At 53.0% G+C, this 23,636-nt stretch overlaps 1 protein-coding gene across 5 annotated transcripts in view; it reads right to left on the reverse strand.

Annotated features, from left to right (window-relative positions):
• Positions 1 to 23,636, reverse strand: part of Zmiz1 (zinc finger MIZ-type containing 1) — a 199,120-nt gene that overhangs the window by 125,843 nt on the left and 49,641 nt on the right. For 4 of the 5 annotated variants that reach the window (XM_075988813.1, XM_075988811.1, XM_075988812.1 and 1 more), the window contains exon 3: positions 370 to 443. The exons of the other annotated variant lie outside the window; for it this stretch is intronic. The gene's annotated coding sequence lies outside the window, so the exon portion shown is untranslated. The remainder of the gene's footprint in view (positions 1 to 369; positions 444 to 23,636) is intronic. 5 annotated transcript variants of the gene reach the window in all.

Raw genomic sequence — 23,636 nt, forward strand, 5'->3', positions numbered from 1 at the left:
CTGGTGACTCATGGCAGTGAGCATGTCTCTCTGCCATCCAGACCACCTCCTGGTGGGTCCTGTGTCCCACTGGGGTTCAGGGTCACCAGTGTGTTTCTAAGTGTCACTATGCTGAGGCTGGGAATGCCAGGCCTGCATCCCAGCACTCCCAACATTGTCTCAGCGGCTACTTGAGAAGCATCAAGGCAGAAGCCATGGAACATGATCTGTAGGGAGCACTTGTCAGGATACAATGACATCCAGCAAAGGTGGTGGCGCTAGGCCCCACTATGAGGGCTGAGAAGCCCCAGTGTGGCTAAGACTAACATAGCACCCCCAGCCCTCCTGCTCATCCGCTTCTGGGAGCTCTAAGCAGAAAGGTGTACCTACCTCCGTGTAGTTCCTAGTGTCCCTGTACTGGTCAGTAGCTCACAGGCCCTCCACTTCACTCAAGGTCCATCCTCCTGCAATGAGAGGGAGTGGTTAGTGTGTCCAGCTCAGCTCCTACAAGGCCTGCAATGCTAACCACACTGCCACAACTGCTACCAAAGAAAAAGCGTAACAGGCAGAACAAACCGGCACAGGGGAGCAAGCACCAAGGGGTGTCTGAGATGATGTAGGCAGGACCACACACTCCATTTCTGTAGGTTTTAGCTTCCCTGGCCAATGGATCTCTCTCTCTCTCTCTCTCTCTCTCTCTCTCTCTCTCTCTCTCTCTCTCTCTCTCTCTCTCTCTCTCTCTGTGTGTGTGTGTGTGTGTGTGTGTGTGTGTGTGTGTGTGTTCTGGAGGATCCAAGAGGAAGTGGTAACACTCACTCATTCACACAATAAACATGGCATGAACAGACACCCAAGCTGTGATAGTGATTGCTGCTTCAGGGGCTGCCCCACAGAGCCTCAAAGCGTGGAGTGGCCTCTTTAGGAGGGTGGAGTTAAAGAACCAATCCGAAAGGCAGACTGAGATTCAGGGAACAGAGTCTGGGCAGAAGGAAAAGTATAAGCATTCCCTAAACGGTAGGGAAGGAAGTGTGGTATAGAGGACCTGACAACGGGAGGCTCAGGCTCAGGAGTGCAGGGGAGAGTAGCGGTGGGCAGAAGCAGCCAGAGAAGGGGAGTGACCCTGATTCCAGGTTGGGAAGGGGAATAATGTAGAGCAGCTCCGCTGGTGGCAAGGAATGGGGCCAAGTTATTCTCACTGGATGTCTCTGATCACTCCACACTGCCCAGGGAGCTCGTAGTACCCAGGAGGCTCTCTGGTCGGGTGAGAGATGCAGACTCCCAATTTCAGGTCTGTCTCTATGAAAGCAATTCTGTGGCTGGAAGCAAGCATTGTGCTTCCTTGGGTGAGCACCCTAGTCATAAAAATGCTGGGCTACAGGGCGGGATACCTCTCAGAGTAGGGAGGCCTGGCTGACGGCTGGGCGGGTGGTGCCAGCCATGCAGCCTGGCTTATACTCAGTCAGACCCAGGCTCTCTCACTGCCCAGCAGGCACTGATGCCAGAGAACCCTGAGCCCTGAGGTTGAGGGTACAGTCTCTAGTCGGAAGAACCTGGTTCAAACCCCCATTTCACCTTCTCTCTAAATATGTGTGCCTGGTACACACCTCCCTGACTCAATTGTAGGGAGATAGATAGGCCCCCACTTAGAAACACAGACTGTATAAGGCAGTGTATATAGGGTGTGGACCCTTATCCGCTAGTGGAGACATGAATCACCCCACAGAGGCTAGTGCAGTGTTCCATACAAAACACAGACCCACCAGGTAAGCCAATGCGTCACTTTGAGAGTATAAACAATCCCTGGGTTCTGTAGCTATAATGTTCCATTTTACAGTGGGGGAAACTGAGGACCAGGGTCTCATACACAGCAGCAATTGGGCTGGTGTGGAAGGTGAATGAGTCTCCTGCCTCCAGTCATCCACAGTCCAGGCGTTTCCCGAAGTCTAGTTGGCCAGCAGAGCCACTGATACAGAGAAAATGATTATTTTGGCAGTGGGGACAGAAGTCAGAGCCGGAAAGGCCTTGCTCACTTGTTGGGTGTCATCCAGACCTTAAGGACCAATGCCAGGCCTGCCACTCAGGGTGCGAGGCTTTCCCTCCGGCGTCTGGTTCAGCACGAACACATGTCCCCATCTCCTGCAGACCCTACTACCTCGGTGCTAAACTGATGCAAAGGGGTAAACAGGCCAGAGAGGGTGACAAGTGGGGGACACCGGAATTTGAGCTCTGGACTGGGTCAAAGGTGTAAGTCTGCATTATAGCTGAAGACAACGGAGCAGAGGGCGGACACTGAATCCATACAGTGATGGCTGGAATTAGCCTGAGGAAATGTTCTTTAATTTATCTGCAAGGCCCGGAGAAGTTCTCCAATTGCCTAAGGTCACACAGCTACTGCAGAGTTAATAAACATCACCGTCTGGCCCTGGAAGTTATTCAGTAGCCCTGTTCAGAGCAAGTGGACCCGAGGCCCTCCTACAGAAGGAGGCTCAGGTACCAGGAGCCTGGGTAAGGCTGTGGAAACAGAAAGGATACAGTACTCAAATCTCACAGTCCGGCTAGTGTCCTCTATTATGGCTCCCAGCCTACGTGAGCTTGGACAGCCAGTAAGGCCAAGGACACAGGCAAGAGGTGACTTGTCCTTGGCTGTTCCCAGACAGTGCAAACCGCAGGGTAAATAGCAGGTCTGAGAAGCACTGTTTTCTTCCTCAAAGGCCTTTGGTATCCTGGAGGGTTGTGGGCAGTAGGAGCTCACCCTGGTTTCCTGTGGATGGGGACCCTCGCAGGGTGGGGGGTGAGATTCCAACCACAAGGCAGCTTCCATCAGTTACACAGAGAAGGTCACTCAGGGCCACACCCATCTTGGGCATGATTCCAAAACTCCAGAGGGGAATGCAGTTGTTGGAGGCTCCATCAGGGCTCCAAAGTGAGCAGACCCTGGTTGGTCTGGCGTAAGGCAGAGATCACTTGGGGACTGGAACTGTCCAGGGTCAAGACAGATTGCCCCAACCATTGCCAATTTACTATCCCAACTCCACCAGGGATTCCTAGGAAGAAGTGGGGGTTGTGATGATGGAGACCATGATCTGAATTGGAATTCTGGCTTTGCCTCTTCCGTTAGATCAGAGGGCAGGGATGGGTAGGGTTGGGCTTAAGACTCTGCTTTGCTATTGCTGGGTCACCTTAAGCAAGTCACTCAGCCTCTCTGATACCCTATCTCCTTTCTAAGTAAGGGGTAACTTCACCTCTAGCTACTCACCCACAAGGAAGGCTCCAGGTTGGTGTGGACCTTGGCCGAGCACAAGCATACCCAGACCAAGGGTAGCTAGATAGCCCTTACAGTGTGTGGGTTAAATGATGAGCCCGCAATCCTGACACAAAGGTGTGGAAGAAAAGACCATAGAATAGTAACAAAGCAGCTTTGGGGAAGTACAGAACTGCTCTAATCACAAGTGGCGAAGTGGCCACAGAACCTCTATCATGTGGGCATGCCCATGCCCAGCTGACCTGGTACAAAGACCTGAATGCTTCCCCATCTCCCAACCCTTGGTGCCTGACCTAGATGGAGCAGTTGTGCTATCCCTGCTTTGCAGAGCTGATATGCCAGAGTCTGGGGTAGGGAAAGGGTCCCCTCTTGGGTCCACTCAAACTCTTCATTGGGATAGAGATTTCCTCACCTGAGAGATTTACATAGACACACATCCCCTGAGGTGACCCTGAGCCCAGGCCCAGGCCCGGGCTGGCTCCAGAAACAAGGCAAATATTTACCCCAGATGGTTATCCAAACCTTATCTGAAGCTCTGCCTCCTGCATTCTTGGAATACATGTTCCCTGACCTCACCCTCACTAGCTGAGCTGTGGGTTAGCCCGACTCAGGCTCCAGGGCTAGGGGGAGCCAAGGTCTGCCAGAGCCGGCTCAAAACTTCCCTCTATGTGCACCCACAAGAGATGTCCCAGGATGGTCTTGGAGAAGTGCACATTGGCAGGAAGCACCCACAGGCCTACCACAGACTTCCGACCAGTGGCTAGCCTCGCCCGGAGAGGGGCATGGGATGAGATCTGTGTTGATAGCACTGGCGCCTATTATCCAGGGTTAGTGACACTGGCAAGCAAGTGACATCAGTGTACTCACATGGACACATACCAGAGTATGCGGCCCAGTCTGCAACCACAAGGATTGTCCCACCTGCTGGTCCTTCCGCAACAACTCTATCGGCTCTCTCTCAGCCCTTAGCATGGTCCTGGGTCCCCGAATGAGAAGGTCCCATTAAGCGGACCTGAAACTACACCTCTGAAGGTAGAAGCCTCTGGCCAAAAGGAGCAGAATTTTGAGGCCCCATCTCACACTGCACTCTGAGCATCATTGCCCTGTGGACCCTGGTCACCTTCAGTCCCTGAAGAACCACCTGAATAAAGCTGCCTTCATAGAGGTGTCCCTCCTGCCCAAGATCTCTCCAGAGCGTTCAGAACATCCGGTGTTCCCTTCTTCTTTCATAGTTAGAACTGGGCAGTTATCTATATTTTGGGTCATGAAGGCCACAGGGAGGACTTGGCTTTCCTCATTCCTGGCAGGGTGGAGCTGGAACCTGGGGGTTGGGGGACTCAGCATCTCGGATGCTGCTGCACCTCACTGGTCTTCAGGTGACAAGCTGGTGGCTCAAGCTGCTAACACATGGGCATGGATGCCTGGGAATAACCATCAGGAGGTCTACGGTTTAAGAACTGCTCAGACTCAATCAGCCCAAGGACACCAGGTTCTCTGACCAGGGAGCCAGGGATGGGGCAGGAACAGTGGGCTGACCTGCTGGGCAGGTGACAACTACAAACCAGGGGGGGTTATCTGTCTCTTGGGCCCTCATAGATACCCCTGAGCATCAAGGGATGTTCCAGGCTGCTCTTGGAGAAGAGAACATTGGCAGAAACCACCCACAGGAGAGACAGCCTATGAAACTCGGTTCACACTCTAGAGTCATCAGGAACCCAAAGACGCGGTGATGGATGAGGGTCATTGAGACTAGGTTCTCATTTTTAAAACAGGAGCTGTCAACAGACCTCTAGGCACTGTCCTTCACTCATTCTCTCCCTCAGTAACTTCTTTCTTTCCTTTAACAAATGACCCTGACGACCACATGTGAGAGGAGCCAAACAGAAGCAAAGGACAGTAAGGTGGAGCTGGGAAGTGGGCCCCTGGTGGCTTCTCTGCCTGGCCGTGTGTTCCCATTTTGAGCTGAGGTGGGAAGGCAGGTGGATGGACAGTCCCAAGGTATCTTGGAGCACAGGAACAGGTAGTCATGTGGGGGATGTGTGGATGAGGGGGAAACCAGGGGAGCCAGTCTTGGCTCACAAATAAGCAGCTGATCTTTCCAGACCTTACTTTCTCCATCTGGGGCCATCATGACTAAAGGCCTGGATGAGTTGGCTTCATAGCCATTAACTGGTACAGGAAATTCAAGAAGTTTGGGCACGGGGGATTGTGTATTCCCTATGACCTCAACCCCCATCCCCAGGCAATCACACTCCCTAGCAGGCATCCCTTGGGACTCTGGCCACGTGTGCTTGGAAAGTAGTGGAGCCCAGGTTTATAAATTCCAGACTAAGAAAAGCCCTGTTCTTAATAAGGCTCTATCACCACCCAGGCCTAGCTAGAATCCTCTCTCTCCTGTGGCTTCAGTCTGCACGGCCCTGAGCCTGTTTCCTCAGTGGTATGGCGGGGGGGGGGGGGGGGGCGGGGAGGCGAGATGTTACAGGGTGATCCAGTCTTCCCTCCATAGGTGGCCAGTGAGTCTGCAGGAGGCAGCTGAAGGACCTCACTCCACAGTATGTCCCCAGGACCTCAGCACTCCACAGTACGTCCCCACGTACTTTACCAATTCACCCTCCCTACCAGCACCTTGTCTGTCAGAGCTGCACTCTGTGTACAGCTTTGGCCTTTCGCTTTCTCCTCACCTGGGCCAGCTGCCTCCCATTCCCTGAAGTTTCCAGCCGGCCAGCTGCTAGGGAAGAGGGGTGAGGCCTATGTGGCTCAATGAACTCTGGGAGGAGAATCGCATCAGCAGGAGGCAGGCAGAGAAGGGCATCCCCACCTGCTTTACTGCGCATGGCCAGAGACGAGCTAGTTTTGCCTTCCTGGGTGCCCGGAGCCCAGCCCTGAATGGTGCCAGTGTGTTCTAGCCTCTGCATCTCCCGGCAACAATTATGGGTGTGATGTCAGCTCACCCATCCCTGAGCCAGGGCACACCCAGAGCAGGTTGCCTCTCTGCCCTGGAGGTGCTGATGCGCCCCAGGAACATGCCAGCCAAGTCTTCTTGCAGACATAAGGTGCCCTTCTCCATAGCAACTGGGAATCCCCCTGTTCTTTCAGAAGGAGGGGCTTGCATCCCAGTTATTTGATTGGACTGTCAGGGTGAGGAGTGACACCCTCACCAGCCCACTCATCCTGAAGACTGACAGACCTGGAAGGCCCAAGGTGAGCAGTCTCTTCAGGTTGCTCTAGAGTCTAATCCTAGGCTTTGGGCACCCCAATATTACAGTCTGAATGTGTCCCCAAAGTATATGTGTTAATGGTTTGGAGGTGGAGCCTTAAGAAGGTATGTAGGATTGAGTGAGGGGGTAAAGGTGGGGCCCTCATGGTGGTATTAGTGGCTTCACAGAAGAGTTCAGTCTTGCCACGCAACACCCTCTGCTGTGTTGGGAAGCCCCCAGCAGATACTAACACTAGACACTTGGACTCCCCACACTCCAGAACTGTGGGCCAAATAAACTTCAATTCTTCCTAAACTATCCAGTCTCAAGTAATTTGCTACAGCAGCAGAAACAGAGCAAGGGAAACACTTAGCTGGAGTGTTACACAAGGAGAGGCAAGTGTGGTCACAGTGTCGTGGGCTCTGCTTGGATTAAAGAGGCAGACAGTGACACTCACATGTGTGTACTGCCTCTGCCCCAGGTCTAGTCTTAATACGCGGTTTATACATATGAGCCCACTATGAGCACACTTGTACACCTCACAGCAATTCTATGAGATGAGCAATGGCATCCTCATTGCACAAAGAGGAAAATGAGACTCAGGTACTGGAGGCCACATGGTTAGGGTCAGAAAGTGACAGAGCTGACCTCGGTACCAGCTAGCTCTAGGATCTGTGAACAGAGTCCACAGGACTGTCTTCCCAGGGGCTCTTGAGTAGAGAAGGTGGCCACCAAAGGCCCCCCAAACCAGAGCACCTCAGCCTGCTGCAGGCTACACCCAAGGACCCAACTTCACTGGTCTGAGACAGTTTATCATCCAAGACTGTCTGAGTTTCCCCTGAAGCCTGGGCTGAGAGCGCAGGCTCGCCCATGATCACTCACTCCACTGCACTGGAAATGGAGCTTGGGAATAGAGGGCACCATTCCAGGTTCAGGGATCCTGGAACCTGGAGCTTAGTCCCCAGATTCTCTGTCCTGGGTGGTTTTGAGTGTGTGGACACAGCATTGTCCCCTCCAGAGGGGCAGCCCCCATACGTGGGTGGGAGAGAAGAGGCAGCCAGCAGGGGAAACAGAACAGCGTGCAATCTGATGACACACAAGCTCAGCAATAGTGACTCATAACCATCCAGCCCATGACTCCACCCACTGCCAGAGCTTCTGGACTGTACGAGAGCCCCTCCCACAGGGAACAGAGAGCCACAGAAGGCGGAAGGAACAATGGGATCCACCTAGGACTAGGTAGGCCAGGGAGACACCCAGAGGAAGCCATGAGGGGCATGGTGTCAGCTTGAGACAACCACTCCCGAACACAGGAAAGGGAGGCTGGCCTGGGTCCCAGGTGCTGGCATACACTCAGGTCTTTTTGTCTCCATATGACTCAGGGACCCCACGCTGAATGCACATTCAGGCTTCTCACTGCCAATTTCTCTCCCCAAGAACCCACGACTCCTCAGTCTAAGCACTTCGGGGGCACTGTCTCTTTCTTCCTCTGTATGACTTTCAGGGATCACTCCATAGCACCAAGTGACAAAGGCTCTGTAAGGCAAGAGGACAGAGTGGATCCTGATGTGGAGGGGTCCCACACAAGTGCGAGGTGTTTCCCACCTACCTTTTCTTGCCCTTCCACGCCACAGTGACCTGCCACTTTCTTTGGAGTCCTGACCCCCTCCTTGGTCCCCTTGGTACCAGACATCCATGGACATACTGAACTGTACTGGGCTGGTGGCCACCCGGCTTGAGGAGGTGTCCCAGGTGTGTGGATACCTCCAGGGGCCAGAAGAATGGGCTAGAATACCTGCTCAGAGCCGCCATCCTCACTCCCAGACTTCTACCTACAGATCCACACAGCTGCCTAAGCGAGACAGCTCAGACATGGTCTACTTGCTGGGCTGGGAGGCAGAAAAAGGGTCCATCCTCATCCTCAGGTATGTGGGAGAGACTTGTGAGTGGTCACCCACGTCTGGCTGTCCTCACCAAGGGTTTCATTTTCCTGACCGCTTATGCTGGGCAAAGCATCCACCTCTCCCTGGCTTTTTATAGATGAGGTCCAGAGTGGGCAAGGGACTTGCCCAAGCGGATCACCAAACCAACCAGTGGCAGATTCGGGAGAAAGAATCCGGGTGTCTGGCTTGCAGGCCTGCTCCGAGGTTTCTCCCATGAGCCTGAAGGTCAGTGATTGTCCGATGGAGCCCAGTCATCCACATGCAGGGTGTGGGCTTGTGCAAGCTGAGAGCTCTACCAATGGGACAGCCTGGGAGGAGTCAGAACAGGTCAGGGGCAGGGCAGTCCTTCCTTTCTCAAGAGGGTAGGATTCTTGGTGGTGGCTCCCACGGGAATAGGAGAAACTTCAGTCGGGAAGCTTGGGTGGGCCAAGGTAGTGCTAGGGTAGGGCTTCCTGTAGGGGGTGACCCGTGTGTCTGCAGCCCTGGGGACAGGACAGGCTTCATTGTACTTCATCTCTGGGCTAGACCCATCCTCCCGCTTGCCCTGGCTTCCTGTCCCATCAACTCCACCAGGCTCAAGGGAGAGGGAGGACCTCAGAGGTCTCTCTATAAGGGCTACTGCTTTCTGGAGGCAGGACGGGCTAGGAAGCCTGGCAGGCTTGGCCACCATGGCCTCTGACCTCTGGGACTCTGGTCATTTATTTTACAGAATGAGGCCATGACAAAAGTACCAACAGGGAGCCGGGCGGTGGTGGCTCCCAGTACTCAGAGGCAGAGACAGACGGATCTCTGTGAGTTTGGGGTCAGCCTGGTCTACAAGAGCTAGTTCCCGGACAAACTCCAAAGCTACTGAGAAACCTGGTCTCAAAAAAAAAAGTACAACCGGGTTTCACCCCTGAGCGTATAACCTTAGATGCGGCTGAGCAGGACCCCGTGGAAATTAGTCTGACCTGGTGCTGACGTGGCAGACCACCCACGTAGTATGCAGGGAAAAGCCCAAGGAATCACCCATGCACACTTTGATTCCAGTAGTGTATGTCACCCCAGCTCATTCTCTATGGCTCAGGAATTGGGGATACGCCCACCCAGGCTGAGGGTACAGTAAAAAAGGAAGTTAGTGCCCTGCCCCATGGTGGGAGGGGATGTAGACATAGAGGCAGCTTGTAGTCCCTACGTGGCCCCTCCCTCATACCTCCTCAGCCAATGGGAGGCAGTTACATTGGGTCTCCATCAGGCTGCAAGACATCAGAGTGATAAAGACCTCCCAGGTGGCCCCTAGGCCCACCACAACATAGGCTTCTCCTGTTTATTGAGAGTGGGAGAGACCAGCTGCCTCTGGAACCTAACTCTCTTGCCTACACACAGCAGCCCAAGCAACGCCCCAACAAGGCATAGCCCAGCAGGCCTCCTGGCCCTGGAAATCCTGACAGGAGGGAAGCTGCATCTACTGAGCTTTGGCAGAACCAACATGAGCCACACCCTGGCCACCAGTTCTAGACGAGAGGTCTGGTTTCGACCGCTGGGAATCCTGAGGCAGGAAGCCCGGGAGGGGCTCAGAGATGCTGAGGGCCAATGGCCTGTGGCCCTCACACAAGTGGAGTGAAGGGCAGGGGTCGGCCTTCAGCCTGGCAGGTGGCCGGCACACTAGAACTACCAGATGACCGTGGGCAGTGGAAGGCCAACCCTGGGGCTGTCGTGTGCAAGCTAGGGTTGGGACGAAAGCCCAGAAGGCACTGTAGACTCTGGCCTCGTCACTCTGCAGCCACCCTGCCCAGCACCCACATGCAGATGTAAGTGGTAAAATGACAGCCACTGGGTACACCCCTCTAGCTTTTCTCTGCACAGAGGTTCCCCATTTCTCTTCTTCACATTGAATACTATGCCCCTAAATGTTATCACAGCAAAGCTTAGGGATACCTGTTATGCCGAGGTGGCTCCTGGTACCTCATCATCTCGACACCCAGTACCAAGTGGGCCTTTCGCTCCCGGAGTCTGGGTAGCTGTACCCCAATTCCTAGCCACAGCTGCCTCTTCTAACAGGTCTCACCTTCTTGATCCCTTTGGCCCACCTGGGAGGCCACCACTGATTTGGCATTAGTACCTATAGGACTGGGGATGTGGTTTTACTAGAACACAGGGCCAGCAAGGAAACATGCCAAGAAGCATTTGTTAAAGACAGGAGATTGGGAAGAGTCAGCCAAGAAGGGGATGAAGACATGAACGCAGGCAACTCATCAAATATGCCTCCCCTACCCCCTTCCAGGCCTGGGAGGGCAGCACCGTTCCTGGAAAGACTGGTGAAGGCGGTAAAATGCAAGGATGGCCCATTTGGAGCGATTTCAGGGCTGTCTTTCCCTGCCTGGAGGGTTCATAGAAGGTCCCAGATGTCCAGAGGTCATCCTGGCCTGCATATCTGCCAGCTGCACGCAGCTGCTCTGGCTCGACATCCCTGGAGAAAGGGCCCCTCCTCAGTCAGGAACACCTGTCAGTCCTTGGTCCTCGGGGAATGAAAGTCCCCACCCCACCCCCACCCAGTAAGCTCTGACCCAACATCGTGCTTCAATCTCCTGAACAGTGGTAAGTGGGACAGGTCATCTCATGACAAGGTCACAGGGTTCTCACTGTGGAAGGGACTTGATCTCAGTCCTCCAGCAGGACGGAAACACGTCAGACATGGGGTTCCCCAAAGGCTCTGAAGAAACTCCTTACGTCCACATGAACCAGGGCCTGCCTCACAGCAGGCGCTTAACAAACATTCAGTGACTTTCTGGGTACCTGGGGGAAAGCCGAGGGTCAGGACTCTGTGGCACAGGTCTGGGGCTTCAGTAGCTGGAGTCAGCTCTCATATCCACCCCCGTTTCTGGCTGGGATGCTGCCTTGCCAGAGGAACCAGCCTCTCTGTGCTGGGGCTGGAAGGGCTTCTGTGGTCAGATGGAGCAAGAGACCCTTGTGGAGAGGGTAGCGCAGTGGCCCAGGAACTCTGACACCTGGCTCAGGGCCCCCCACGGCACTCCAGTGCCCGTCCTCTGTCCTTTGCTGCTACCACAGCCTCCTTGCTTCAGCTGGCCTGAACCTGCTTACTTAGACAAACAGGGCAAGAGCAGTCATGTGACAGTCAAGGTTTCCTTGGTCTCACATGTATGGACACACACGCAACCACCTCACTGGGTGAGGTGGCCACAAGGCCCAGCAGGGCAAGCTGGACCAGCTCAGGTTTCTGAAGGACATGTGACCAGTGGCCTTCCCTCACTTAGAGAGATGCTCTTGGCAAACATTTGTTTTCTGTCCTTGGCCATGCTGGATGAGAAGCCACGACTGTGGGGGACAAGGATATCTGGATGAAGAGGGACACATGCCCACCCAGGCCTCTGTCTGCTATTTTCCTTCCTGCCTCTGCTCCCGAAGGGCAGATACACGGACAGGCGGGCCCTCTGTGGCTGCTAGCAACTCTCAAATAACAGGATGGTCCTCAGACTCAAGGCCCAGAAAGGCAGCACCAGGGACTTGGCGACAGAATGTAAGCGCCATAGCGGGACTCCACAGCATGGTCTCCATAAAAGACGCTGGGGCGCGTTAGAGGTCAAGGGAAGGGAACCCATTGCTACCTAGCAGCTCCAGCTCTGCCTCTGACATCCCAGAGACAGGCCCAAGACTACATTCTGTCTCTGCCTTGTTGGTGGCTTTGTGAGCACTGCAGCTAATTTCCACCTATCCTGGCTCTGGCCTGGCCTGGATACCAGGGCCCAGCACCCCAGAAGCTGCCTTATAAAAGCAACCCTGGAAAGCCAGAGAAAAGTGAGGGGTGTGGCTGAGGGTTCCCAGATAAAAGCCCTATCCATCTGGCCCCAGAAAGTTCTTCAAGGAAGCCACCTCATCTGGTCTCTCAGCGGCTGAGTACCAGGGCGCCTGTCACTCGGCTTTACAGATAGTGGTGGGGTGAGGGTGTAGCCACAGAAACAACACTAACAAGAAGGCTGCCTATCAGAGCCAGCGCCCATGTTTCTCACCCATGCCTCACTCCGCAGCCCTGGGAACAGTTTACCTAGGAGTTCCTGACCCCGTTTCCAAGGCCAAACCCTGATTTCTGAGGAGACGCCCAGGATCCAAGCCCAGGAATTCTACTTTTTCTTCAGTGTTGAAGACCCTAGGAAGCAGTCCGTACATGTTTTATAATGGCTAAAGGTCACAGGGGAAAGAGAAAGGGAGTGAGAGACAAAGAGAGAAGACTCGAAGAAGGGGAAACATTCACTGGGTCACAAAGAAGGATGGAGAATACATAGGGGCAACAGAGTGAGAACTGAGTGGTCAGAGGACTCAGGACACACAGAGGGAGGAAGACCTGGAAGAGTGAGAAGAGCTGGGCGGGATGGCGGGAGGGCGGTGGGGGGGGGGGACAGAAGATAGGGAGGGGATGATTCAAAGAGTGAGCAAGAGAAAGGGAAACTAGTGAATGAAGAGGTGACGGATAGGAAGGCAGGAGGTCAGCAGGGAGTGTGTGCTGGAAGATGGAGAGACGGGAGAAAGCAAGCCTGCCCACAGAACGTTAAATACCTAACAGGAGACGACAAATCAAATGGGAATTACTGCGGTAAAAACATAATTAGAAACTTGATTGAAGTTAAACAGAATTTACATAACACTGCAAATTAACTTTACACAACTATTCACTGGGAAGGGGAAGAAAAAGCATTTCATTAGTAATCTATATTTAAACAATGGGCACTGGAAAACTTTGGGGTTCAGAACTGGGTGCCTTCAAAAGGCGAGGATTGCCAGAGAGTTTAATGCAGCATGTGTTGCGGGCAGTGGTGGGCAGGGTCCACGGGGCACCTCTGTGCCTTCTGGGGAGCAGGGTACCAGATGTGCTTCTGATGCTAGACCCGACTGGCTGCTGCTGTGTGGGTCTTCGCAACTGCCTCGCTTTCTCTGGGCCTCTATTCCCTTCCCTCCACAAAGCGAAAGCTGAAAGGTGGTTTATGCCCGGATATTCTAGAAGAACGTGGGAGATGGTAGAGTTTGTTTTAAGCTCCTAGACTTTGGATTCAGATGGCTCAGGTTCAAAGGGCCCCCTGACAAATTAGCTGTGACATCCTACACACTTTGTCCTCCCGAGCCCTGGCTTACCAATCTGTTCAATGGCGATAAGTCCAGCCCTGCCAGAGATCACTGAGGCAGGAGGGGATTAAGGCAGGGACAGGTGGAGGGAGGCTTAAAGAAAGTGAGTCCAAAGGCCCTGGGATTACTTGGCCATCCGCAGAGCACATTAATTAGATTACCCACAGTCTCCTGCCACTGAGATGACACAGAGCCCCATAGCATCAAAGCAGCCTTGGCTGGCTCCCCTAATCCTAATGCAGAATCATGGGGCCCCTCCTCGCACGCTTTCCCAAGTCCTCACCTAGGTTCCATGCAATTCTCAGACTGAGAAATGTCAGAAGCCAGCAAGCGGCCTACCCTCCCTGCCGGTGTCAGCGCCTGCAGAGGGCTGGCCTTGCTCCAGTGGCCCCGTGTCTAATGTCCAAAGCCCCTGTCCTGCTGAGTCCCCAGGCAGGGCTGGGCTTCTCTCTAAGGAGTTCCACATTGCTCGGGCGCATTGCATGTTACAGGTTTTTCCCTCAACCCCACAGCCTCAACTGCACTTCCAAAAGCTCTTGGGAAATGGGAACCCACTGTTATTCCCTCTGCCCACCTGCCCCGAGGCACGTGAGAAAGCTTCAGGGTCAGAAAGAAAAGAGATAGCTCAAGGACTCTCTGGGTGCTGGGTCCAGTATGGAGCAGGTACAGCTTCCAAAGTCCTGCACGGTGGCAAGGTGGGAACCCCTAACCCCGGTCCTGAACACCAAAAGGGAGTGTCCAGGAGCTGAGAGAGGACCTAGGAGGATACAATTTTTTTTTTTTTTGGTCTCACCAGTCTTGTCCTGGCCCAGCTGAGACACACTGAGACAGACAGCTTAGGTAAGAAGAGAAAATAATCACAGGAGAGAATCACAGTCCCCTGCCCGTGGCAGAGTGGTCAGCAGTCCAATCCTCCGGCAGCCCTGGATGGTGGTTCTCTCTTTAAGAACAAAGACCCATTCCTGCCCAGGAATGCAACAGGGGGCTGTTCTTTTCTTCCCCTTGAACTGCCTCCTCCTTGAGCCCTGTGCTCTGGAAGGGGCACAATCATGGGCCCAACAGGACTTCTCAAAGAGAAACAGACAGACCTTAGGGTTAGAGGGCTGCTGGGGCCTTTCCAGATCAACCAAAGACCAGGACATGGGTTCACTAGCAGCCCAATGGGACACCTAGGGTCCTCTCCACTTGTGTGGCAGAAGAAAGCCTCTAGTCTCTAACAGCCCTCTCTGGATACTGCCTCCTTATTAAGGCCTCTGAGCCTTTGTGTATGTTCCCTCTGTTCCCTCTGCATTGCACTGCCCTTCCCAGTTTCCCTGATGACATCTTCTGCCCACTTAGAGCTGGCTCTGCTCTCCTCTCTCTCTGTCTGGTTGCACCCTCCTGACATCCATTCCTGTCCCCTCCCCAGGGCCAGGCCAGATGGCTGTGACTCAGACCCAGACTCCTGGCCTGCACACTCTCAACAAGCTCTCTCTCAGGGTGACCTCACTGGCTGCCTAGCTTGCAACACCGGCCACAAACAATTCCCGACCATGCATCTCCAGTCACAGCCTCTTTCCAGACTCCGGTCTAGCAGCTTCCTGGCTCGTCCTTTGTGGCTCAGAGGTGCAGCACCTCCAACCATCCAGAGCAGACTGCCTTCTGGGGTTCCACTCTGTACTCCCAGCAGTTCAAGGACAGAGAAAATGACATTCTCCTCTGCCTCTGTTCCAAACCTGCCAGTCTGTCCCGACCACCCTTGATCCATAGGGTCCTCCATCTGAGTCCGCAGCAAGCCGGATGCAGGGTTTCAGGAACATTTAGACTCAAGTGCTGCTCATCTCTTCCCCAGCACCCCCAGTCCCAAGCTACCAGAGCTCTCTTAGGACCAGGCAACAGGCTGTCAACGATTCTGTGCTCCTAGATTGCTGTCTCCACCTCTCTAACTCCCTCTGTTGTCCCCAGTTGAGACCATCCTCCTCGAGAAGCCTCCCTTAACTATCCATCAGAGCCCCCGCCCCATGTTGCATGGGTTCTCTTTTCTGCCTGCATTTCACTTCTTAGAACTCAGTCTCAAGCTTAGAGTGTAAAGGTGCCTGCCGTGACAACCTGAGTTCAACCCACACGCATGATGAGATGAGAAAATGCTCCCTAATTTCAAACAAACAAGTAAACTAATAAATGCTAAAACAAAACAACACTATCACCCACCACCTGGTATCCTCATGTCTTAGGCACTCACTGTCCCTGACTCCTCGAGAACAGAATCCTCACCAAGGGACAGCTGGACAGTTTTACTCCCATTTACGCTGTCCCCATCTCTAGTGCATCTGCCCACAGAACTATTGCCCAGCCCTCCTTACCTCCTAGTCCAGCCACTGTACAGAGCCTTGACGATAACCGTAAGGGAGGGAGAATGGCTCTGAGATCCAGATGCCATTAATGTATGCTGTGCAGAGCTGCTCTTCCGTAAGCCACTGTGTATGTCTCTGTGTGGGCATGTGCACCTGAGTCCAGGTGCCCATGGAGGTTGGAGGCCAGAGTAATTGAGCTAGTACGACAGGTAGCTGTGAGCCATCTGCTGTGGGTGCTGGGAAGCAAAGTCCGGTCCTCTAGACTAGCAGTATATGCTCTAGTCACTGAGTCATTTCTATAGCCCACATCTGTTTAATTTTTGTATGTGTATATTGACACACACGGAGAAGCTAAAGGCCACCACTGAGTACCTTCTATATCCACGCTCCATCTTTTTTGTTTGTTTTTGAGACATAGTCTTACCACGAGGCTCTGTCTGGCCTGGAACTTACTATGAAGACCAGGCTAGCTTAAATTCACTAAGATCAGCCTGTTTCTGTATCTCTAGGGGTGGGAGTAAAGGTGTGTGCTACTATACCTGGTGTTCCACATTGTGTCTTTGAGACAGGGTCTCTTACTGAACCTAGAACCCTGAACCAGTTCAGCTAGACTCCCTACCCTCCAGAACCAGTTTAAAGCAGAGAGAGCCGCAAAGTATAGAGTATACATAGGTAGGCATTTCTAATACACTTTAATATATGTAACCAATAAAACAAAAATACATGTTCTTTCTGGTTCTGAGTTTAGAATATTGTCACAAAATTCTCGAGTTTACTGGGCCAAGATCATGCAAACTCACTATAGGGAATTAGTTCTGTTTGCAGGGAAAACACAGCAGAGAAGTGAGTGCTTGGTCCAAGCATCGGGACCAAGGCAGGTGGCAGAGCCAAGGCCACAGAGGGCTGGAACCTTGCAACAGCATCCTCCCTCTTTTTCCCAGCCCACGCCTAGCCCCACACAATCTCAGGGGGTGGTACAGGGCTTCCAGAGAATGAAGCAACGGAATGAAGGTGGCAATACAGAAACCTGAGATCCAAGATGGTGTGTCTTTCCCCAGCATTCCCTGGAGCTCTCCTCTCTTTCACGGGCTCCCCTGTGCTACAGTGGTTGGCGGGGGCTAGAAGCATCAACCCTTCTTTGGATCATGTTGGGAGCTCCAAGCATGTTCCTGATCCTCCAATCAGCATTCCTGATCCTTGATCCTGTGGACTCTGGACAGTCACTAGCCCTCTGATGGCCTTAGTGGTCCTATATATTTGTCTTTGAGACAGGTCCTGGTGATGCTGGTGGCCTCACAGTTCTAGAGCCATCCTGGTGCTTTGCAGCTGGAGACCCTGGCTGGGCCCCACAGCCTGCCCTCCTGTTGAGAACAGGATGTGGGTGTCAGGAGGTGAGGAGAATGTGGGGTCGAGTTGGGAGTGGCCTTGGGTTGGGACTTCCTGAAGCCAGATCGGTTTACCACAGTCAGTTGGGCTCAGGACCGCACAGCTGTGAGTTATAAATGTTCTGCTCAGAGCAGGGTCTAGAGGCCCTGCTGCCAGTGGCGGCAGCAAGTGTCCAGAGTGGCCACCCAGGGGTCGTCCCCAGCTAACGGTCTGTCCTCTGGAGCTATCTGCACCTGTTGGGCTCTCATGAGCTATGGGCTCTCTGTACTACTTACTCCGAGATTACTGATAAGAGGGCTGACCCCATCTTTTCCTGTCTGCTCCTTACCCTTTAGGTGAGAATCCTGTGGTTTTGGTGACCAAAGAGATCTGTGAGGGCAAGACCAGTCCTGGATCCTAACCTGGCACTAAACTCTTGACTTGGCACACAGCCAAACAGTCCAGTGACAACCGTACAACTCAGCAACCTGCTTCCCACAGCCTAACTGCCTTCTAGAGCCCACACAGCAGGGCATACACAGGGGAGGAGAGAGTAGGTGGATCTCAGCCTGCACGCAAAAACCCTCAGCTCAGAAGCACAGAAGCAACAGGGCCCAGCACCAGACCTTTGTGTCAAGCAGGCCCTTTGCCAGGGATATTCTGGAAGGGAAGAGAAAGACAGTCCTTTCTCTCTGGGAACTGCCCAGAATCCTTCAGGCCATTCTCAGGCTTGGAAACTGCATGTAAGAGGCCAGCTTGCACATAACATGGTGTCTAAGGCTAAGAAGTTAGGTGCCTCTAAGAGTGGACAGTGCCACCTCCTGCTGGGACCACAGAAGGGGGAGCATAGAAACAGGCACACTGATAAAACTCGGATCTATAGAGGCTTATGTTTATGCAACCTTGGAGGCCCTCTTGAAAAATATGTCTAACTGTAAATTCTATAAAGTTAGGAAAACCATAACAAACTCCTGGGTCCTAAGGCACCCAACTCCTGTTTCTGATGAAGCTTCTTTAAACAATTTATCAGAAATGCTCAGAATGCAAGCTCCCAATTACAACTTGCTGCACTTCTCTACCTGAAACATTCCAAAGCTCCTAGGGACTCCAAGACTTCATCCAGCGTCTCCCCATTCTTTGCTAATCATCGTAGTGGTAATGAGACTGTTCACAATGGCTAACTTCTTTAAAGGGCCTTTAGCTGCACCCGTCTAAGCACTTTATGCGAACTGATTGATTGGTTTAGTCTCACGGCACCCTAGGAAGTACATACTGTACTCGTTTTAAAAGATGAGGAAACATAAGAAAGAGAAGAAGAAAAACAGTTCAAGGTCACAGCCGGGATATGAACCCAGACAGGCTGGCACTGTGCCGTAGCCAGTCGCTGGCCAGTCCTCTCGGCCACTGCTCTGAGAAGCTGGAGAGACTCCAACAGCAGCAGCAGCAGCAGCAGCAACCAAGGGTGGATGTTAAGTATACCCACTTATTTATGCATTCATTTATGAATGAAATCACTCACTCATCCCACCTGGCACCAACACCTCAGCAAGTGAACAGGCTCCCCGCTCGCCTCACCATGCTGGGTCTCCTGTCTAGGCAGACATGGACACTTCCTTCATTTGCCAGGGCAGGTAGACAGGGTTTGGAGTGGGAGAAGCCTTAGAGATGGACCGGGCTGGCGCCATAAAGATTTTAGTGGGGTGCAGGAGGGGACTGCTCAAGGTCATCCAGCATGCTGTCAGACTGCCCCACATCCCAGAGAAGAGGAGGCGGCTGGAGAGTAGTGTCCAGGGGGGGCAGCCTGAAGTAGCCGTGACCTCCTGAGAGGTTTGCAGCTAGTCTTTTGGAGGGCAGAAAGAGTTACTGGAAGTCTGGTGTCATGAGGCCAAATGACGGTGGAATAAGATAGCTGGTAGCTGGTGGGGGAGGCAAAGGAGGAGACAGTGGCAGGTGTCTTCTGCCACTCAGGCTAGGTAGGCCTTTGTTCTCCCCTCTATTGCCCATTTGCCCCTAAGACCTCCAGAATACCAAAGGGTTGATGAGCTGAGGATATCGGGCAGCACTGTGGTCCCCTCCCACTGTATACCACGACTGAGCCGAGCACTATTCAAGGAGCACTCTGCTCATGGTTCTCAAATGTCTCAGCCCCCATCTCCTACTGAACAGAGGAGATCAGCAGACAGGATGGAAACCTTGGCTAGACACCACCGGAGCTCTTAGAGCTGTTCAGTCCTAGTGACTTGAGACTGGCCTGGAAGACAGCTAGATAGTAGTGAGCTGTCCAGAGAGCTACACTGGCCTCCTATCTACAACCTACGATACCAGGAGGCCAGAACATGGGTCTGTGCCCTGTGTCAAGTGACCCTGGGCAGGAAGCCACTTTACAAGTCCTTCCTCTTGGGGGTTCCTGCTTATGGTCAATAGTTAGGGAAACTCTGGGGTGATCCAGGGGTGCCACCTGTCCCCAGGATGAGGCAGGGTATCTACAGGCCAGGGAATAGGATGCAGGACTCATGTCTCTGGACCCCCCAACACCAGGGCTCTTTCAGCGTGTCCCTTCCCCCATCACCTGACTCCACAAGCCCATCTGTGTTCCACCTTAATAATCTATGTATCATTATTTTAATCATTTTAAACCAATCACCTTTATACTTAGCCTCATCTAAAGTGCTATCATCTGCCAAATCATGGGTCTTATATACTAATTATACATATTTTCTGATCCGCATGAAAATAAATACATAATATTAAAACTGTGAAATCAGCCCCACACCTGTTTCCTGGCACATCAGTCTGCAAGGCCTGGGAGGGTGCAGGCTTGTCATGGGGGGGGGGCTCCGTCCAGGTGAGGAGAGTGCTCCCAAAAGCATAAGGGCTTCCGGGGAGCTAGAGCACAAATGGGAACTGAGAGGAGGCAGAGATCTCTACAGGAGCACGGGGTTTGACCAGGCCCTTTTCTCCCGTAGCTGGGACAGTCTGGGTCCCAAGTTCTTAAGTCCACTGCCCACAAAATGCACAGCACACCGGATGAGTACTGGAATGAGAGTCCACGCTGCCTCTTGTTAGGGGGTATGGGTTTTAAATTCCCCATATGTTTAAAGGCATGAGTCAGGGGTCCCCCCCAGTTCCATTATTCAGACTGCAGCCCAAGCACTCATGGTCTCTGACATTCCTGGTGACCTCTTGGTCCCCAGAATGGTCCTCTGACCACAGTCTCCCAACACTTCATGTGTGACAGCTACAAGACTAGACAATCAGCTAATCTGAATCTCAGCAAATTTGAATCCCGTCTTTACATGGAACAAATATAGTGTTTATGTAAAAGTCGTTAGGAGTACCTCTCTTTTGGATTAGAGGAAATACATGCAAACTGAATGGTGATTAGGCAGCTGACGGGTTTGGTAGCACAATCACGCCTGCAGCAGTGCCCTAGTCCTTAAACACGGCGCTCCTGGGAAGCAGCAGGCCCTATTTACACACTGTATGTATGTATGTATGCATTTATTTATTTATTTATTTTTCATACGTTTTTCGAGACAGGGTTTCTCTGTGTAACAGTCTTGGCTATTCTCGAACTCACTTTGTAGACCAGGCTGGCCTCAAATTCACTGAGATCCGCCTGCCTCTGCTTCCGAAGTGCTGGGATTAAAGGTGTGTGCCACAATCCTTACCTCCCCCACACCCCATCTTACACACTGCATTTATAAAAACAAAGAAAACAGGGACAGAGAACATGGCCTGGCCCTGCTGGCTGGCAAGGGTCCTGGCACTGAGCAGGGCCCAGAAGGGGAGAGGCCAACGTGCCCAGCAGGGAGGAGGGGTAGTAAAGATACCACCAAGGTTCCATGGGTCTATTTCAGGCCTGCCGTGTGTCATGGGAAGCTGGGAATGAAGCTCCTCAGCAGGAAGTGGGCTGCACTGTGTGAGGGGATGGAAGTGGCCGTCTTGGCCCTCCTGTCTGTTTTCTTCTCTGCTGTGGTTGCTTATTTTCCCTTGGCTGGCCCAGGCCATTCACTGGAGATTTCTCAAGCTGCCACCTCCAATATGAAGAAAGGGAATAAATTTTTTTTTCTTCCAGTACTACATCCAGGAATAAGGCTCTCAATACATTGGCAGGGATAAGTTCCAGGTCAGAGGAGTGCCCAGTGCAGGTGGGAGCCAGGGAAGTAGTCCAGAGGAAGAGACGGGAATTGGGTTTCCAAGGATGCATAATTTTCTAAGAAGTGTAACAAAGGGACCCACATGTGAAGAGGAGCAGTCGCTACAATCATGAGGACCCAGGGGCACGGAGGTGGGAGAAGGGAACAGGGTCCTGATGCCAGAATAAGGATTTGGACTCCTGAAGAGGTCTACATAGAGGGAGGCTAAGCCTCCCCCTTGTGAGTTCTTCCCTCAGTCCCCCTCCCCCACCCCAGCGCCACAGAGAGGGCCAGGTGGACTGACCATCAGAGGCAGCTGGTCTGGCTCAGCAGAGCAAGCACTGAGCAGAGGGAGGCTAACCTGATTATAGGAGCTGTCAGTCTGCAGGAAGAGGGGTGGCTGGCTGCTGTGGCCACTGGGAATGCGCAGGAAGATGCATGCTGAGCCAGCCCGGGGTCCCCAGTGAGGGGTGGTCTCAAGATGCCTGGGAAACACAGGGCCAGCCATGCACAAGCCCCTACCCCAACTCCAACGCCACCACAGCCTAAGAGGTGTCGGTTGTAACCCTGAAGAACAGCGTCCTACTTTGCTCCCCTCAAAAAATGAGTGAACTAGCAGGGGAGAGGGCAGCAAAGTGGCCTCCGCTCCTACCCCTGAGAGTGTGGTGCTGCCATTATTAGCGTTCGGAGGAACTGAGGCCAAGCATGCCCTCTGAGGTCCACTGCAGACCCTGTCACTCCCTCTTGTCTCCCCTCCAGTCCAGGTGAAAAGCTCCTCAGAGTGCTGAGGGCAGTGAAGCCTCAAATCTGCAAGGGGGCCTGGGCTCACACAGACAGAAACCCAGGGTGGATTAAGAGAAAGGCTGGCAGTGAGGACAAGTGTCTCTGCCACTGTGACACTACAGAAGTACAATCAGGATTGGCTCTCAGAGTCCACTGTGCCTCTGCCTTCCCTCCCTTCCTGGAGGTCCCTCTACACTGGGAACAGTAGTAGTTCCTGCTCACAGGAACTAGGAGGAGCAGGAAAGGCAGGTATCTGAGAGTCGAAGCCTTGGGTGGCGCTTACCTGTGCCTCTCTGAACACTGGGTTCTGACAGATTTCCCAAAGGGAAGCCCTTTCACCTCTCTAGCAGGGGCAGCTCTTGACCCTCCCTTACCTCTCTTCCCAAAAGCAGTTCAAGTGGCTTTTTACCAGCAACCCCACCAGATCTAAGGATGAGGTGCCAACTCCTAGAAAGGCGATTTGGATTTGTAGAAGATCAAGATCACACCTCAAGGCTTCTCCACTCTGTAAGTCCTGCCTGGGGCTAAAATCAATAAAATTCTTCACCCTGTGTCACCAGAGTGGGCGAAGGCCCTGCCATGACATTCCTTCCATGGGGGGCGGAGGGACGACTTGGGGTCTCCTCTGGCCCATGACCTCAGTCCCAACTGCAGGCAGCAGCTGAGGGCAGGGTGGGGCAGTCTCCCTGGGAAGCTGAGGCAAACGCAGGCTGCCTAAGTGCCTCTCCGAAGAAGCACCGGGCGCCATTCATCAGCTGGTTTTCAGGACTGTGAGAAATCAATGGTATCTGCACTGCAAACTCATCATTAGGACGGGAAAACTCTGCAATGGAATTGATTTGTTTAAATATAATAACACAATTTAACAGAAGACTGTGGGGGTGGGGCGGGACCTCGGCAAACAAAACACAGACACATAGCTAAGAGAGAGAGAGGCTCTGGACTCCGGGGGAGCCAGCTGCAGATCAACTTCCATGGTGCCTGCTGAGCCCCATGAAGCTAGGGATGGGTGTTGTCCCTGACTGCAGGTGGCCCAGATATGTCCTCAAGCAGCCTGTGGGTGGACCCAGAATCCTGGCTGGCCACACCTATGTTTCTCTTGGAGATGATTTGGCTTGAACATGGGTTCACCCAAAACAGTTTCATTAGCCCCCATCCTTGGGGTCCAGACACCTGTGTGGGGGTCAGATCAGAAGGGGCTCGGTAGAGATAGGGTGACAAAGTGACAACACAGGCCAGCAAGCACTGGTTGGAATTCTTGGGGTGTCAGGGACCCTGGGAAGGAGCGCTAGGGTACAAAAGGTGGGGGTGGGCAAAGACTAAGTAAGAACCTTTCTGGAAGGTGGCTGACAACTCAAGGTTTAAATACTTCCCTGATGTGACAAAAAAATGGATAAGCAGTGTGTCTGTCATCCTTACAATGTCCTAGGACCCTTTACACTCTAATTCTGTGGCACTTCATTTAATTCCAGCAGCCGGTGATGAAGGCATTCTTGTTAAGCACGTGTCATAGGTTATAC

This window comes from Microtus pennsylvanicus, chromosome 10 (assembly GCF_037038515.1).
Source record: "Microtus pennsylvanicus isolate mMicPen1 chromosome 10, mMicPen1.hap1, whole genome shotgun sequence".
NCBI lineage: Eukaryota > Metazoa > Chordata > Mammalia > Rodentia > Cricetidae > Microtus > Microtus pennsylvanicus.